Raw genomic sequence first — 21,197 nt, 5'->3', positions numbered from 1 at the left:
TGAAGGCCTTTGATATGTCAAGAGCAATTGGTCTCGAATTGAAGCCTTTGTCGAGTGATTCGCTAATTATATGTGATATAACTGTTAGCACGTCAGCTGTAGATCTAGCAGAAGGGAAGCCATATTGCGTGACACTAAGAAGGTTATTTCTGCTGTGGTGCTTTTCTACTTCTCTATTTCTATAAGCCCTATTCTACTCACATTGTCTTCTCCTCAATTTAAAGGAACATCTTAATATTCCAGTAAATATAATTCTTTTCTCTCTGGCCTCAACCCTCAAATCAAAAATAAGTATCATGATACTCTCCTACTACTCTCCATTATCTACAAAGCGCCTTCACAAATAGAACACATTTAAAGCACCCGATACTATATATTAAACCCTTCTAAACTTATGCAACAAGAAAAATACTCCTAATCCATTCAAACCAGACACACTCATATTTAAATTTATGAAAATGTAGCAACCATGGAAAACAACCCTAGTCTCCATCAAAATTGCCCTCCCATACGCATACCCCAATCTCCTAACTAAAAATCCGTATTGTTGTTTAAGGTGAATCATCCTCTCTCCCCAGTGATCTCAAGCATATACTCTTAACCCCGCTTCCACTCAGCTATTCGTTTCTATCATTCACCAACTATGGATTTTCTTTTCATGTTTAATATATGATTACTGATGTCTGCTAATAATAACTGATACAGTGATGAGAAACATTGCATTATGCATTTTAATTATTAAAACATGCATCTAAAATCTACATGATTAGACAATGCTTTATTAATAAAGCATAATATTTGAAATACTGATCTACATTTAAACATTTGGAGATATACTAAATTTATAAATGGATGTTATTAGTATAAACCACCGGAAATGGTGTATACATTGCAATGAGCCTATGAAGAATATCCAGCAATATTTAAAGTATACGTTTGTTTTCATTTAATAGAAAATACTTTCAACAATTATACTCGATCAGAAAAAAACGTTATCATTGCCTTAGTTAAAAATATAAGTTAGCATGTATGTATGTATGTATGTATGTATATATATATATATATATATATATATATATATATATATATATATATATATATATATGCGTATAGGAGAGCAATTTTGATGGAGATTAGGATCGTCCTGAATGGTTGTTTCATTTGAATAAATTTAAATATGAGTGTGTCTGGTTTGAATGGATTAGGAGTATTTTCTTGTTGCTGTTAATATATATATATATATATATATATATATATATATATATATATATATATGATGTAATGAACTAACCTTTAATCCCTTCATAGAAATCAGTTATAGATATATTGACCCTCTAACGTGACTGATGCAGAAGGAAAAAGACAGGAAGAGAATAAGAAAATTTGTCGAGTAACTCTTATGTAACATGTATTCCCTTGAAAATGAACCCCTTTCTTTCACCAATAACTCCGAGTTTTTTGCCGTATTCTTATTTAAAGTAAGGATCTAACAATGACGACTGGATTAAAATTCATAAAAAGGAAACTTTAAGCCAAAAAGATATTGGACAACGAATGGAAAAAAATCTGCATGGAAAAATTCAACTTCTGAAAAAAAGTTAAGACACGCACAAAAAGTAAGTTATTTTTCCTCGACACGTCTTACAGTATGGAAGTGCTACTCCAAAAGCAAAATATGCTATTAGTGTGAGCGTAAAGGACACAAGTCAACAATATGCAAGAAGGAGAAATACTGTAAACCTGAAATAAAGACTAATGAATCTAAAAAAGAGTCCATTGATTGAAAAAAAGGAAATATATTGAAGAATTAATGGCCAGAAAGTAAACTGTCTTTTGGATACTGGAAGTGACATATCCTTACTTGATGAAACAACATGGAAGAAAATTGGGTCTCCAAAGCTGCAAAGTACAAAGAAAATTACTAGATTGATGTCTCGAAATAGATTAAAATTTAAGGGTAATTTTTGTACTAATGTTACCCTGAATGAAAATACGTTAAAAACTAAAATGTATTAGATACCCGGAAAACATTCTAATCTAGTCGGTATAGATTTGATGATACTTTTCGGTATAGATTTGATGATACTTTTCAATTCATGGGAGAAACCAATAAACTCATTTTGCGAAAGAGTAAATTTGACAGGATCTGAAAGTCCCAAACTGCCCAGGAAGATTTATTGGGGATTTGAAGAAGGATTTTAAACATGTATTTTCTGAAAGTCTTTGTTCCTGCACTAAAACGGAAGTGAAATTTGAACTGAAAAATGACGCGAAACCAGTGTTTAAATCCAAAAGGAATATTCCGTATTCGGCATTAGAAACAATCGATAAAGAATTAAAGAGACTCAAAGAAATCGGAGTAAGAAAAAAAGGAGTCTACTCTGAATGGGCATCACCCACAGTTTATGTGAAAAATAAAAATAAAAAATCAGGGTATGTGAGGATGTTTTCGACGGGACTGAATGATTGCTTAAAGGATCATAACTATCCACTCCCTACCCCTGAGGAAATATTTTCTAAGTTAAACGGAGGAAAAAATGTCATAAACATTGACTTATCAGAAGCATATTTGCAGGTCAAAGTACACGAAGATTGTTGTAAATACCTGACAGTGAATGTCACATGTATTCCCTTGTAATAAATGTCATTTGTCTTTCAGCCATAACCCCGCGTTTCTTGCTGTATTCTTATTAAAAGTAAGGATATAACAATATATATATATATATACTAGCTGTTTAGCGCGGCTTTGCGCGGCCCCTGTGTATGTTCATAACTTTATGTGCACATGTATATATATATATATATATATATATATATATATATATATATATGTATATGTATATATATGTATATATATATATATCAAAAAGTTAGACTCATGTTTTTTTTGTTTTATTTTTACATTTTCACCCCAAACAAGGCACATTGCCACTTTGGTGTAGGGGGCTACTATCAGGGGAAACATCTACTGGGGTACTATGTAGGGATTAGGGCAGCGAGATGTTGGTTCACGTTGCACTTGAACTTATGCATGTCAGTACATGTCCATGTAATCTACATCTAAAATTTCAAGTGTTTAAACTCAAAATCGGCGAAGGTGTTTGGTAGAATCTTCTAATTAAAACTCTTTCACTTTTGCCCACGTTGCAAGCATTTACCGCCCAAAAACTGATTATAAAGCTTGCTGCATGTCTGAATACGCTTTATTTAAAATTTCAAAAGTTTAGGCCCAAGATTAGCTGATTAGTTTACTTAAGATCGCAACTGTCACATTTCTTTAAACATTGACCCATTTGGCAGTCAACTTCTCGGCCAATAACAGAGTATAAAGCTTTTCCTATGTCTGAATAGACTTTATGTAAAATTCCAAATGCTTAAACCAAACATTAAGTGAGTAGTTTGGTAGAGACGGCAGATGTCAATTTTTTAAAATTTGACCCGAAATTTTTACTTTTTAATATTTATTGTTTTGGGCGCAAATCAAATTATAAGTGTTGTCCATGTCCAAAAAATCTTAATGTAAAATTTCAAGTGGTTAGACAGAAAATTGTCCGAGGAGTTTGGTAGAGATTACAAAGGAACAATTGTTTAATTCTGATCGTTTTACGATCAAATATCTGTCCGAAAACCGATTAAAAATATTTTCCCAAATCTTAATACCGCTTTGTATAAAATCTCGAGTCTGTAGACTGAAGATTGACACACAGCCCACTTATATATATATATATATATATATATATATATATATATATATATATATATATATATATATATATATATATATATACGGGTGTATGCTTTTTTCTGTGTATGTAAAAAACACAAACAACATAGGAATACATATAAGAAATTCTAGCTATACAAGTTGCGTCAGAATCCACGAATATTTCCATGAATTAATGAAAATTTAAATGCGTTGTAAACAGGGAAAAATAAAGAAAGACGCATGACAATCATTTTGGATTAAATATTTGCAAAAAGAAAAGGACTACAGCACGCAAGCAACAAATACGTTATTATTGAAACAAGCAGTTAAATACTACGTTCCGTTTAAAAAACATTTAGTTTAATGCTAGTGATTTTTAATTATATCTAAAGATATAGTAAAATATATAATCATTGAAATTTATGGAAAATTTCAAATGAGTTTTTACTCACTTTTCTATATTAATTTTTATAGCGACCTATTCTAGTATAAAAATGTTTCTATAATATCTAAATGCTGCACACACATATGGCTTGATTCATATCATGACGTCACACGAACATTAAAAAAGCGTGAGCTTTATATACGATGCATGCATAATATATAAAAAAGGTTAATTGTCACGCTGTGAAGAACGATGTATACTATGCAAGTTTTACTCATCATAATGTAAGAATTAAGCGTAATATACCAAACTAATTTACCAGAGAACAATTCTAAATAGGAAAAAAATATGGCATTGCCTTGTTATTATGCTACAGTTCATCGAATCTGTTAATGCTATTAAATTGTTACATATCTAAGTATTATACATTCGCAATAGTCCTACTATGTTCCATATAGCATATTTATCTTGTTATCAACAACGATTACACAGCTTATATATTGACTGGTTAAGTGATCGTCTGAATCTTATAGCTTGATTCATTTTTCATATATAAATTATTACGAGCTCAACAGATGTTCATTGACAGTTGTTATCGATAGAAAATAACGATGGAAAATTGTTCATCGTATGGAAACATGCATTCCAAGCTCTGACTCATTTACTATTCATTAATAAATAATATGTTTGATATTAATTATATAATCATATATTTTTGTACCAATTAACGTAGAGAAATACAGATACTTACAGATTCAGTATTTTTAAAGATATTTGACAAACGAAAATCTCCATAGCTATAAGTAGTAACATACTTAAGGTAATACTATAAATAACTGTTTTAATAATGATGACTTTATCAATGCAAATTGGTCAGTTATTCGCTGAGTTTGCTTTCCATACATTTGTAGACTAATTATAAAATAAACACATGAAAAATATTTTAGTACAACCAACAAGTTCACTAAGTTTATGATTGACATCTGAATATGTAGACGAATAACGAATGTTAAGCATACGGCAAGGAATTCCACTAGTATAACATGCTTGTATAAAATAGGCGGCCATCATCTATTTTTGTCTCTAATACATCATTGAACATGTTTTTTTCACAAGTTTTACGTAGGATCTATGCTATCATTTATTAAAGAACAGATTTGCTTAGATTGATAAGTATAAATATAAAATGTAGAAAAATGACGTTTAATAATTGATTTCCGGAATTGGACACAGCAATCTTCAATCAGTCCCTAAGACAATAGAATGCCACGGCTATATAATTTAATAAAAATGCCAATTAACATAAATCAATAACTACCTCTACTTAATCGTTCCTCAGTATTAAGCTGGACGGTCTTTCTATGCATACATGCATTCATACACGCAGGCCCCACTATATATATATATATATATATATATATATATATATATATATATATATATATATATATATAAGTGCTCATCAAAAGTTTTTCACCTTCGTAAAATATTCATGACTCTCACAAATGGCAGACGAAGGCTAAACCTGACGGTCACAACTAAACATTCTATTTTTTTCGAAAGGGCGAAAGTTCAAATTTGAGCAAATATAATAACGTCACACGCCAAAGGAGTAGCATTATAGACATACATCTTAAGCAATGTAAGCTAAAAGGTAGATAATTAAGGTCTAAGTTCACATATGTATTTCTACATGATGTTGGATTGATTGATTTAGCATATATATTGGTTATTACAACACGATGCAGATGAACTAAATTCAGGTTTACTTTTAATCGCTCAAATACTGTAAGAGTGGAAAGTTTGCAGAAAACTAAAACTGTTCGTATATAGTAGGCAGTAATATAATATGCATCTAATAGATAAGGTTTGCATTTTTAATAAGCCGCATTAAAATTCTTATAATAATATTGTCGTAAAACAAACGATCATGTCATGTTTTACAATACGGTTTTTATGGAAGGAATTCAAATTAATTATCTAAAATGATGTAATATATAATAGATGTGTTTACATAATATAATTAGTGAAAGTTGTCTGAAAAAAAATAAACCTATTCGGATCTGACTGACAAAGGAACGGATTATATTTATATCTATCCATATATCTATCATTCCATCTGTCTATATATCTACATATAAATGTTGTCAGTGTTATCTTTGTTTCGATACTTTTTGAATGAATAAAATTATTTACCCGAAACTTCAGTTTTTACTTTAAATGCGAGTTGAGATTAATTTATCATGTGGCTAATTTGGTTCCTACCAAATGGAGTGATATATATTTATTGCATTTTAAAATAAAATTAAAGACTGACACGTGTTTCGTCGTCTAGACCGAGCCACTCTGATGAGACGTAGACGACGAATGGCGTGCCAGTAGATAATTATATTTAAAAAATAATGCACATGTATATAATTAAATATATATAAACATGTATATATAAAAATATACATTATATATATATATAAATATATATATATACTATATATAAATATATTTATATATTATATATCAATATATATACATATATATAAATATATATGCAAATATATATATAAATATATACAATATATATATATATAAATACATACATATATATAAATATATATAAGTATATACAATATATATATAAATACATACATATGTATAAATATATATAAATATATACAATATATATATATATATATATATATATATATATATACACTATCAACAAATTTTAAATAGGATGGGGACCATACCAAATAATGCAATTCTTGTTACTATGGATCCGTCCTAACGCTATTCCAGCATCCCACATGAGGGAGGAATATCTGCGTGATAGAACTTCCTACACACTCAAAATCTACAAGACACAAACATCAACTACATATGCAACATTATACAATTTATCTTAACACACAACAGCTTCACATTCAACAACCAACACTACCTACAAATTAAAGGCACAGCCATGGGAACCAAAATGGCTCCCAGTTATGCCAACATATACATGCACATATTTGAACAGAAACAAATTCACACTTTCCATTTAAAACTACTACAATATTATAGGTGCATAGATGACATCTTTCTTATTTGGGCATATTGCGAAGAGACATTAATGGACTTCTATCAACATATAAATACCTGCCACAGCAGTATAAAATTCAAGACAGACCACTCCACTACACACATCCCATTTTTAGACGTTTTAGTAAACATCACACAGAACCATATCACCACATCACTCTACACCAAACACACCGGTTGCCAGGGTTACCTTAATTTTAATAGTTGCCACCCTATCAACATAAAAAATCTATTATATTCAGCCAGTGGCTACGTGTCAAACGAATCTGCTCAGATCCGACCGAGTACGAAAAACAAGTAGGAATTCTGGCCAACTACTTCCTTCAATAGGAATTACCCCCTTAGAGTAATTAAAGACTCAATTAGGAAAGCAGAACATAGAAGCAGGATAAATTCAGTCACATATAAACGTAACCCATCAACCCCAAAAATAACAATGGTATTTGATAAACAAATATATGATAGACAAACTCCACAACCCCCCTAAACCACTATTCAGACAACTGCAGCATGGCCCCACCTTCAACACCATATACAACACGCTTCCACTCAGTGCAAGAAGACATCCCCCAAATCTAAGGTCACTTCTAAGATCCACAAAAATACACAACACTTCCGCACCATTAGGAAACAAATTATGCAACAAACCCAGGTGCAAAGTGTGCAAACACACTAATACTAGCGACACATTTACACCCCCAGGCACAAACACTCAAATTTAACTCCCTGTGCTCACCTGCGATAGTCCCGATGTAGTTTACATAATATATTGCACTAGATGCACAAAGGGTAATTACGTGGGGGGGGAAGCCGAGATGTCCACTTACGTTTCAACAACCACAAACAAACAATTAGGTACAAATCCACATAGCAAACAATAGCAATGCACTGCACCCTCTGAGACTACAGCATAGACAATATGCAATGCGTACTTACAGCCTCCAACTTTCGGACACAGAGACAAAGAAGATAACATGAAAGAAACTCATTCTGAGACTTAACACCCACATTTTCGGTCTAAATAAAGGTTTGGGACCGTTAAATAAGTATTCTTTTCATAAAACATAGAAATCCACCAAAGACATTTCCCCACGGGACACAGGGCAGGGTGCGTATGCACGGTGGAAGAACAGCTTAGTATCCCCCACTAGAAGTTAGTTTTTGTTTACGCAAGCCCTTTTACACCATTTTATTTTATTTTTCATGACTCCACATATTTTAATTTCCTACATATATTCAAGTCCATTTTCTAAGCACGCATACATGCGCACACCAAGGCACAGGTGTAAATACAGGTGCGCCCTCCATTCCTCCTGACAAACCCTATATATTATAGTACCCTTCTATGAAGATATGCAGGATAAGATTTATTATTATTATTATTATTATTATTATTATTATTATTATTACTATTACTATTATTATTATTATTATTATTACTACTATTATTATTATTGTTATTATTATTATTATTATTATTATTATTATTATTATCAGCGTTATTATGAATATTATTATTATCACTATTATTATTGTTATTATCACTAAGCTATATATATGTATATATATATATATATTTGTACGTACATATATATTATCATTATTATTATCGTTGTTATTATTATTATTATTATGTTTATTTTTATTATTATTATTTTTATTTTTATTATTATTATTATTATTATTATTATTATTATTATTATTACTGCTGCTGTTTATGGATGATTTGAAAATATTCGGTAGAAATGAAAAGGAACTGGAGATACTGGTAGAACTTGTGGGGACATACTCAGAAACATTGGGATGGAGTTTGGGATTAGTAAATGTGTGGTGATGATGACGAAAAGAGGAGTAAAGGTGAATTCGAATGCAATAGTGCTGTCAAATGGAGAAATCATGAAAGATATAGAATATACAGAATATAAGTATTTAGGAGTGTTGGAGGGTGTAGGCATCATGAACAGAGAAATAACAAAAAAAGGCAGGAAGGAGTATGTTAGAAGAGTGAAACTAATTACAAAATCGGAACTGTATGGAGGAAACCTAATGAAAGCAGTAAATGCATGGGCAGTCAGTGTTTTGAGATACAGTGCGAGCATTTTAGGATGGTCTGACAAGGATTTGTCTGCCATGGATATCAAAACAGGAAAAGTTTTATCAATGTTTGGTATATTTCACATTCGAAGTAGCGTAGCAAGGTTGTATCAAAAGAGGAAAGATGGTGGGAGATGATTGAAAAGTGTAAAAGATTGTGTTATAACCGAGGATATGTCGTTGAAGGAGCATGTGGTTAGAAGTGGGGAGTGGATGCTTTAGGTTGTAGCGAATTAAGTGAAGGTGTGTGAGATCAAGGCTGATTATGTGAAACGTATGGATAGAGAAAGGGCAGAGGAACTGGCTAAGAAGAAAAAGCATGGAAGGTTCTTCCAGGATATAGCAGAAGTGACTGATGAAAGATCATGGCAGTGGCTTAGAGCTGGGTATCTGGCTAAGAGTACTGAAGCTTTTGTTTGTGCAGCACAAAAGCAGGCATTAGGAACACGATTGTTAAAAAAAGTGGTTCTAGGAGAGGCAATTGCTGCAGAATGCCGGATTTGTGGTAAGACCTTAGAGTCAATTGCCCACCTTGCAGCAGGGTGTAGTGGACTGGCCCAGAGAAAGTACCACAAAAGACACGATCGCATGGGACTCCGGATATATTGGGAGGTGTGTAAGAGGGTTGGAGTGAAGTGTGCTGGCAAATGGTTTGAGGAGGTGCCTGATGAAATGAGAACAAGTGAGGGTGGCAAGGTAGAGGTATGGTGGGGCAAAAGTGTTATAAAGACCAAGCAATTGGAACATAATCGTCCAGATTTGGTCATCATTGACAAGGTCTCAAAAACTTTCAGATTGTAGATGCTCAGTACCCTGGGACAGGAATGCGAAAGAGAAGGAGAATGAGAAGTGGAGCAATCATGATCCATTGGCCTTGGAGATAAGGCGTATACACGGGGTTAAAACACAAATAATCCCGGTCGTAGTCGGTACACTCAGAGTAGTATCAACTCGTCTGGAAGGACAATTGAGAAAACTACAAATCTCCGATGTTTTAGGTGGCCTTCAAACCTCTGTAATTATAGCGACCATCAACATCCTTAGGAAACCCCTTGATCTTGGAAGCTCCCGGTTTGAAGCCGGGATTAAGCGAAATCCTCTGGAAAGCAATCCATCCCTTTCCAGAGAGACGTTCATAAGCGAAATTAGAATTTTTATTATTATTATTATTATTATTATTATTATTATTATTATTATTATTATTATCAGCGTTATAATGACTATTACTATTATCACTATTATTATTGTTATTATCACTAATCTATATATATATATATATATGCATATATATATTATTGTCATTATTATTACTAATATTATTGCTATTGTTGTTTTTTTACTATTATTCAACTCCTCGTTTAAGCATTGCAATTCATCTTTCAGTTTCATGTTCAACATTAAACGTTATGAACCTTTGATTTCTCTAACCAGCTTCCAATTTTTTGTGATTACTTCTAATTTAAAAACAATGTTTCACCCTATACCTAGCACTTACTGTATGTATGTATGTATGTATGTATGTATGTATGTATGTATGCATGTATGTATGTATGAGTATATATGTGCATATAGTAGTATACATGGGGATTGGAGAAGAAAGAAAAAGAACAATCCGAATACTTTAATAAATTTTGATGTTTCAACAAGAATAGAAAAAATTAAGTAAATGATCAAAAGAATATTCTCCCTTTATTTAGTTATTTCACTTCATTTTATTTATTTTTTCCAACATTATATGTTTGTATATATCAATGAACGAAATCTACAGTATCGTTTTTAAAAAATAAATAAACGTGTGGGTGTGTGCGCGCGCGAGTGTGTGTGAGTGCGTGTAGGTGGGTGCGTATACGATGAGACAATCCAAACAACCTAGACCCACAATCAGTCCAAACTCTTTGAAACGAGACTCTACTTCACATGCACTTAGCTTATAATCTAAATCTGCCCATCAATCTACAGCTGCATATTTCAACACGCCCATAAAAGTGGGTGCGCGTATGCTGTGAATGTATGAGTACGTGAAGAAGCATATGTGGTAGTGCGCGAGTGTATATACATGTGTGTTCAAATTTTCGAGTGTGTTCGTGGGATGCGTGAGTGTCCAATTACAAATTTTTATGAAAGACTTAGTTTTGAATAGAGGCCACACAAGTTTCTGACCATTCCAAGTCGAAAATGCTGGAAGGGTCATATTCAAATAGATCTTTACCTTAATGGTTATACCCGTGCCCTTCTTCCCGCTTCTTACTCTGCCCGCTCACTCATGTTTTCTATCATTCACACTAAGGAAGATCGAACAATCGGTCGAAAAGTATGTGCTTTTGAAGGAAAACTTCTTGTTTTTTTTTCAAAAGATTTTTTGTATTCCTACACGTCAACACACAGGAAATAAATACAGAAAAGATATAAACATTGATATATTTTCGTATTGATTTTTATTCATATATATTTAAATAAATATATATATATATATATATATATATATATATATATATATATATATATATATATATATATATATAAGCAAGCCGCCCGTTCTTTCACTGTCGAAAATCGAAAAATCGATTAAATATGATATTTTATCATATGCAGGTTTCGTATTTATATGTATATACACTATATCTAATTGACTGCGCTTTATATACATTGTATTCCAGTATTTGTGAGCATTTATCTAGAAAATAAGGAAGTATCATGCATAGAGAACATGCCTCACTTACACATATTTTTCACTGAATTAAGTTGATTTTAAATAGAGTTTACAGGGTTAATATTACCACAACAGATATAACAAATTGAAATGTGCCTGACACCTCTGGAACTTCCAGAAAATTAGTGATTTCAAAACTTTAATAATATAACTTCTGCACCTTTAGCTAGAATCAAAAGCGTGAGATAAAATCTCTCCAACCTTATTCCTTAACGTCTGAGCCAAGTTCATACAGAAATGAACAAACTAACATCGATACATATACATGTATGTTATAACATGCGTACGAATAATGAGTTTAATCAACATGACTGCTAAGTTATTATTCTTTTCTGAGAAGCTATTCTGCTGGCTAAGACCCTAGAACATTTATTCCAAGATCGAAATTCCCTCTATAGTAAGGTCCAAGTTTATAGAAAAAATTCAACGACATGATTGGTTGATACCCCTTTTGAAAAAGAGACATAAATAGATAGAGAAATACATAATTATATAAATAGATAGATAGATAGATGTACCGATTAAGGTATAATCGAATTCTTACAGTTAAAAGTCCAAATGGATCTATTTTTATGTAAAAATAAATATATTTATATACTAAATAAAATTTTTAGTTTTAAAGCATAAAAACAAGTTGTCATCAAGATAATGCAAAAGTTATTGCCTTTGTTTATTTTGTTTATTTACGAAATGTTTCGCACGTTCTCACGTGTTGGAGATCATTTTGAATGTGCTCGGTCATGTACAGATGTGTTAAAATATTAAAATAAAATAAAAACTCATTAAAAAGCACTGCTATATTACAATTCAAAACTTAACGGTATAAACACGAGAAAAAAGTAGGGCATTTACAAACAATAAATATATAATTTGTTTTTTTAGTTTTTTTTTCCTCATCACATCCCCTTTTAATCTTACGCCATCCTTCATTAGGAAAACTCAGAAAATAATTTTAATATCCCATTATGAGTCTTGTCTGATGGTTCTGTTTCGAAAGTCTACAAATGTTTTAGATCGAGGATTTAAATTTCTATTTTAGTGTAAAAGCTCTCTCCCGTAGTGACATTTGACATAGAAAAAGATTCATCGAATCAAAGGACGTTGATAATGCGATTAAAAATTCAGCAGTAAAAACTTGACACATTGAACATTTTTTCGATGAATCTACACTAAATTCAACTTTACGACCCCATAAAGATAGATATGTATTCTCTTACGTACTATTCTGATATTTTTTCGCACGATCTACAAATATTGGAGATCGAGGTTTCAATATCAGATTAAGTCTGAGCACTCAATCATGCGATCATGTGTAAAAAAGTCTTACATGTGCACTGATAAAAAAGAAATCTGTTGTTAAAATTTACTTAATAAACGGTTAAACACATGACAAATTAATAATATTTATTTTTATTTAAGCCAAAGTATTCCCTTCATAACAGATCTTTCTTTTTGGGGGTGAATACATTTTCCTGTGACTATCCATTAAGTATTTAAACAGTTTACGAACAATGCTATTTTAAGTTAAATTCATCTTTACCGTACATTTTCTACATTTAATTATACCGTTTAAGTACGGAATATTGTAAAAGCCCCCCCACCCACGAACACAAACCATATATTGCGTGCTTCTACAGAATTTTTTTTTATCGAAGACTGTTTAGATAGATCAAAATCTTTTTTTTTTATTCTACTTCATTTAAGGAAATTAAAAACTGCAATTTTTCATCCTTATTTATAATTGCCCGGATAATAAAGTTTCATAAAATATATTAACATTTAAGCAAACCTTTCCATAGGTTTACTTAATGCTGTATAAAGAATAACTGGTTACATTGTTAAGAGAACTTATTATTTTTTTATATTTAATATTTTATTCAACAAGAAGTTCTCTCTGATTCTCTCTCCTCTGATCTCGAGCGCGTGGTTCAGTGGGGAAGATGTGGCTAGTTACCTTTAATGCATCCAAAACCAAACTCCTATCCTTACATCATCAACGCTCTGATCCCCATCTGGCATCAATTGTGATGGATGGCTCTCGTCTGGGTGAGGCCCCGTGTTTTGACAAGCTTCTGGGTTTGACCTTTACTCCTGATCTGAAATGGAACACGTACATCAAGTTTGTTGCCAAGGTCGCTGGAAAGATGGTGGGATCCTTCTACCGCTCCAGAAGATATCTCACTACTGATGCAATTCTCTATCTATATAAAAGCCAAGTACGTCCAAGGATGGAATACTGTTGCCATATCTGGGCAGGAGCTGCCAAAAACAGCCTATCATGCCTTGACAGAGTACAAAATAGACTTCATGGTTTAGTGGGGGATGCCCTTTTCTCTACCCTGCAACCCCTCTCCCACAGAAGAGACGTTGCGATCCTATCCTTCTTCTATCGTTATTTTCATGGCAGGTGCTCGTCTGAACTCCAATCCCTGGTCCCCCCCTCGCCAATCTTTCACGAAAAACACCCGTCTAGCTGAATCCACTGTGAAAAATTTCACCCACTCTATATCTGTGCCTAAATCAAAACGCGGATTCCATGAACAGAGCTTCTTTCTTAGAACTGCACGCCTGTGGAACTCTGTTCCGTCTGCCTGCTTCCCTCCGGACTACAACTTGCATGTCTTCAAGTCTAATGTTAACAAATTCCTAATGAACCGCCCCCTTAAGTAAACGCTTCATCAAATCTCCACACTAACATAATGTACTTGCAATAACCCTTATCCCTGAGTGGCTTCCGGGCCTTTATATGTGGTGATCACTGTGTAAAAAAAAACAAAAAACAAAAAAAAAACATGTGTTTTTCATTTTTAGATCGACATTTTATTTTGTGCTTGCTGAGTGAATGTTTCGGTGAATTTCTGTTATAAAAGTTCTATTAAAATGTTTTCAACATTCTACAGTTACGTGCTAATTTAAACAATGTTTTTTATGTTCAATTTAATTATTACACTACAATAAAAAAAATGTCCTTACAACGCTTTCTAAGTGTATCTTTCTTTAACTATGTGAGGTTACAGTTAAAATTTCATATCATCATTTTTCTTATTTAACTTACTGTAAGCCGGTAAGAGACATCATTTCAGAGCGAGGCAGTATTAATTATTTTGTGCGGTTTTTATTGAGGAAGTGTTTATCTAAAGACTCTATTAATAATTAACACAAAACTATCATTTACAAAAAACAATAAAATAGTTTTTTTTTTTTTCTATTGAGGTAACTTTTTATTGAAGTTAAAATCCTTCCGTTAGAATATAGCTTCGGCTGAAAACAAAGAAACATGTTTTCTCAATTTTTTACTTGCTACGACGGTATGAGGATATTTTATGGACTAGGGAATAATTTAATCAACGTTAGATTCCGTTCCTGCTGATAGTAAGGTTGTTTTCTTTTTATGAGCAAAAAATATTAAAATTAAACCGTCTGGCCAAGTCAAAAGTGGGCAGGAAATGAATATAAACGAAAAAGTATATAAGCACCCACGCTCGTGCGCAATTATGAACGTTACGCAACATTTATATTTTAAAGTTAAAAGGTATTTTAACTGTTGGGGGTTATATTGATGGATACATGTCCTATACAAAACAGATTCAGGATCCTGATGCATTACATGACTCGTTTTCATGGGAAATGCAAACTCTAATGAAATGAATGTAACTGAAACGTAATTATTAACATGTTATTAAAATTAATTGCCAATGTTTTACCTTATTTTAATGAGTTTATGCAGTTCGAAAAAGAAATTGTAACGCAGAAATAAAAACAGATGGTTCCCGAAATAGAGTAATATATAATCATCAAAACGTGCTCACTATCCTAAGATAGCCAGTGATTTAAACGGACTAAATATCCTCTATTTATTTGTTATGACCCTGGGCATACTGAGTAGTTTTGCTAATAGTAAAAGAACAAGCATTTATTATAGAAAAGTAAAAAAAAACAACGTAGAAAGTAAACACTTATTAAAAAAAATAACATTTTATATAGTGAAAATGACACAAGAATAATGAGTACACCGTGATTCATAAAATGATGCTGTCCCGCACACTGTTCTGATAAAAGTTCAAATTGTGACCATATTAAAACATTACTACCTTAAATATAAATGCAGATACATTTTATTTATAAATACAAAAGGAAATTCAACATGAAACTTTTACATTGTTGAAGTAGCTGACGTAAGAATTTGATGGACAAATTACAAAACTAGCTATGTATCTCTACTATCTGTAAATATTTGAATATTAAATGCGGCATTAATGATAGGAACATATACCAAAACGGACTAGATAGAATTAATGCACACATTATTGATATAAGTATCAAATTCCTACGGTAATGTACTTAGCTACTAAACATAATAATTTATGGGGTTAGAAAGGAGAAAAAGCAAACTTAATACCAGTTATGCCCCGTCAAAGAGGTTAGGTTAAACAGAGTGAAAGGAGAAATATAAGAACATACGGAGGTCTTATGTACAACATAGAAATACACTGGAAGATTAGTAAGATCTCCATCACTCCAGCAATTATTGGAGCAACCGAACTGGTAGAAAAGGATACCCCAAACTAACTCGTAAATATATCCGATGAACACACTGAAACAGGGATTTTAAAAATTGCACTAAAGTGACGCATAGAATGTTACACATATATGTCGGCGACCGCAACAAAACGAATTACTTAATACTTCTATCTGATCATGGCTGACAAAATTAGTGCATGTCTACTCAATCTAGTTTATAAAAGATTTATTTCGAAAAGATAGACCCGGAGACAGTTGCAAATTACATCCATGGAAAAGTGAGTATTTCAATCAGGTAACACAATCCAGGGAATCTTCACCTTTTATTTATACCAAGCATTTAGGATGTAATTACATAGCATATACAAATAAATGGCAACATTCTGTATTTCAAATCTCAAGATGGTCTTAATATTACCCTTTATTATTTAAATTAGTCGAAATATTCAATTTTAGACAGCACTTCCTTTCGTAGCACAGAATCAGTCATGAAAGTATTATGGTATTTTTTTTTTATTTATTCCCTAAACTAATCAGACAACATAGAACTTATCAACTTAAAAGAAACAACAATAATTTGGACATTATAACAAAATGGCTTCAGTTGTGTTTTTTAAGTTCAACCATTAAGTTGAAATATATATATATATATATATATATATATATATATATATATATATATATATATATACCTGGTAGCTTACGACTTTTATTAATAACATAGCGCGTGTGTATATATATATATATATATATATATATATACATGTATATATATATATATGGGTGTGTGTATGTGTATATATACATATATATATATATATATATATATATATATAAATATAAGCATAATATATTTTGCTAATACATGCATTAACCTATATTTATACTCTATAGAATAGATACCTATTAGCCAAGATTTTGCCCTGACTATAGTGATCTATATTAACTAGCAAACTACATTTTTTCTCATAGATGGAAAACGTATTGGTGATTATCTTCACATGAAAACTAACACCTAACCGCATTTAGAAACCCACCCTAACCCGTATACTATAATTTTCCAATTAGTCACTAATCCAAAAAGCATAGTTGATCTTTTTGTTCCGAGTCGAAATTAATTTCAAATCTACAACCCGTACTCACAAATAACTTCTTTCAAAACGTAACCACATCTTCTAATCTAAACCCTTATCTGAGGAGTGTAACCTTAAAGCAAATACTATTTCTTGGACACCAACTCTATTTATCCTAACAATTCATGCGGGGACATAGAAATATTTTGCCTTGAAACCAGGCGCGGGGAAACCCTTCTCGGTGCTGATGGACCCGTAGATCTGATCAGGTCATCGATTTAGGAGAAGGAAAACTCCGATTTGTAAACCTGTGCCGCTGATCTCATACGCCTTGGCACAAAACGGGGGAGGGAGGCCTCCTCAGTCTTGAACGACTATCTCCCTAGAGTTGGTGACTTGATCAAATTAGCGGTTTCCAAACCTAAACTGCGTAAGGAGGAGATGAGCTCTTCTTATCGCCCGGTTTCTATACTCATTCTTTGCCTATTAGCCAGGAGTAGAGGTGCGGCGTCAGGGACTCATCAGAGACGACCAGTGCTTAGCCGTGTTTCCTGACTTGGGCAATGAATGTCTTTCCCCAAAAGTGCCTCATTTTCTTCCCCTTCACCTGGGCATCAAGGGAGTGCTTGTTTACCATACATGGTAACATGATTGGACTGGACCGCTCCTGTTGGACAGGGTTGAGGGTGCTGGTTTAACAGTTGCTGGTTGCTATTTCCGATTGACGATACAGGAGCGCTAACTCTTTGGTAGCGCTTAGAGCAGCTGCCCTATCATCAGTTGCATAATATCGGGATATTTGTAGTGCCATGTCGCGCATGGAAAGGGACTATGCACTCATCTCTGTTTGGTGTTCATGAGGCCACATTCCTGTGGATAAGATCCGGCTGATGGTCTACTCGTGTTGCATGATGGTGGCTATGCACAACTGTTTTGCTTAGCACATCACCCTAGATCCGAAACTATGAAATAAAATGAAATGGCAGCTTAATCCCAAAAAAACATTCAAACTAGACACACATTGAAACAATTCGTACCCTCGAAGCTAGAAATAATTGCAAGCAACAAGTAGCAACAGCTAAGAGTAAATATACTGAAACCACCAGGAACGCATAGAAGCGCAAAAATTAGGAATCGTAATTTCTGGAAAATCTACATGAGTGTAGTAAATAATGGGCAATCGACAATAACCCGCTATCAAACAAGCATGAGGTTATTTTCACAGCAACTGAGAAAGCAAACATGCTAACATGCTTGCCCGTCAGTTTGCCTCAAACTCTAGTTTGAACCCAGCAGTTCATTCCCTCCCTAATTTTCCGCTGTGGAAAGAAACCACGCTAAATATCCTGAAGATCATGTTTTTCCAAGTACATGATATTATAAATGTGGGGAAAATAGCTTACTATACAAACTTCCTCGTTTCTGTCCTGTGTGTCGCACGCGTCGAGAAAGAAAGAAATAGTCCATCATGGCGGCCGTGACGTTTTGTAGTGAACAAAGTCTCGCGAAATCACGTGCGCGTGCCTTATAAAAACAGGGCACTTGTCGCTGGGAAAGGATCGAGAAATCATTTGACGTTTGAGAAGCGGTAAAATTAGTTGGGAGAATTTTTGTGAGTAATAATTTTTTGCCTGTTGATCGACTGCAAGCTATTTCGCCCCAATTTTTTTGCAATGGACAAGTTTGATTTGAGATTGATACCGGAGTTCGAGGGCTCCTCCGCCGGACCCTCCGTAATTGAGTGGTGGGAAAAAGCTGAGCTTGTCTGCTGGCTTTGCAAAATAAAGGATCCCACGCTTGTCATCCCATTGAGGCTGACCAAGGGGGCATACTCCGTTTAGCAACAGTTCGGGGATGAACTCTGCTACGGACCCTTTTATTGCCTGGAGGCAGTTCACCGAACCGCTTGGGTTGGATGAGACGGTGGACGTCTACCTGGCGGATTTAAAGAGATTAGCTGCGCCATTTAGTGGAGTGACTGAATGCGTATTAGATTATGTCTTTCTCACAGGATACCCGGATGACACCAGCCGACTGCTACGAGCATTATCAAGGCTTAGCAATATTGGACTCCAGGAACTTTTGGCAAGATCCCGCAATATTTAAAAAGCAAAAGATGCGAAACCAGTGTTAGTAGCCGCAGAAGCATCTACTCCATTAAAAGATGGCGTAAGCTGTTATAAATGTGGCGGGCCAAACCACTTTTCTAGGGACTGCCGAAGCCGAAGTAGCGTAAAGGATACGTCTGATCAGCATGCGTAGCTACCGGTGCACTTAGCTAGCTTACGTAGCAAGTAGTTGTCCGGGAAACGAACGAGGGGAGTAAACTATATGCCAGTGTTCTCCTCAGATCATTGGCAAATAGGGCGCTACCCGCAGTGAGAGTGTGCGGGAACGGGTGTAAAAGCTTTGCGCTCGTAGACACAGGGTGCACGAAGACTCTCGTGCACAAAGCATGCTGTGATGCACGAGACAAGAAGAAGAGTCCAGTACTGACATTTCGCGGGGGCACGCTAGCCTCTTGTAGAGTTAGTGTCATTCGTACACGTGTCGGCAATGGGCCTACAATAACCATACGAGTCCTGGTTGTGATCGGGGACGTATTGGTTATGACTTGCTGTTAGGAATGGACGTTATCAAAGAATTGTGTGGTGTCCGTATTGATGGTGAGGGTAAGGCACATTTATCTAACGCCTTCCTTACTCTGGGTGCATCCATGAAACTGGAACAGCCTGACTTGTATGCGGAATTCGACCAGCGTACAAGGTTCTAGGCAGTTTCATGGAAATGGACGGACGAGCAGCCACCCGGGAAGTTGTACAATAGGATTAACGAATATAAAATTCCTCCTGGAGTTCGTGGAGAATACGATAAAGAACTACAGATTAAATAAGAAATGGATGGGTAGTTCCCTATCCAGAGAAGGAATTGGACCCCCCAAAGTGTCTGCGGTTATCCAACATAATAAACATAAGGTGAGTCCGGTGCACGATTATCGGGAACTAATCGAGGACGTAAATCCTTTTACAGCCCGTGCGGATGTATGTACCGAGAAGTTGAGGGAATGACGGCAAGCAGGATCTAATATACCTGTGTTTGAGCTTCGTAAAGTATACCTTCAAGTGTAGGTACATCAGTAACTATGGCCCTATCAAAAGGGGCTCATCAGTGGAAAAAGGTATTGCTTAACCCGCATAAGATTTGGACTTAATGTGGTGCCAGCAATTATGCAAAGGATTGTTGACGCTATATTGACTAATGATGAGCGCAATCAGCGGGCAGCACTTGCATATATTGACGATGTGTATGTGGATGCAGACATTGTGCCTGCAACGCGCGTAATAAAGCATCTTCACAACTTTGGCCTTCTCAGCAAGGGACCAGACAGGTTACGGGACGTTGCAAGAGAACTCGGTTTGCAGGTCTGGGAAGAGGATAATGTCCTGTGCTCGAAACGAGGCAATGAAATCCAAGGCATGCACTGTGTTTTCGCGCGAATGAACGTATTTTCATTGCGAGGAAAGTTGGTTGGCCACCTTCCAGTGGCATTCATCAAACGGAGAACCTCTGACGTCCACACCGGTGTAGATGACAAAATTCATGACGCCCCTCTCAATAATATGGTCAGAGAGG

This window comes from Euprymna scolopes, chromosome 7 (assembly GCF_053919585.1).
Source record: "Euprymna scolopes isolate OS-2025 chromosome 7, ASM5391958v1, whole genome shotgun sequence".
Taxonomy (NCBI): domain Eukaryota; kingdom Metazoa; phylum Mollusca; class Cephalopoda; order Sepiida; family Sepiolidae; genus Euprymna; species Euprymna scolopes.
The sequence above is the reverse complement of the archived record's forward strand: the minus strand, read 5'-3'. Positions refer to the sequence as shown.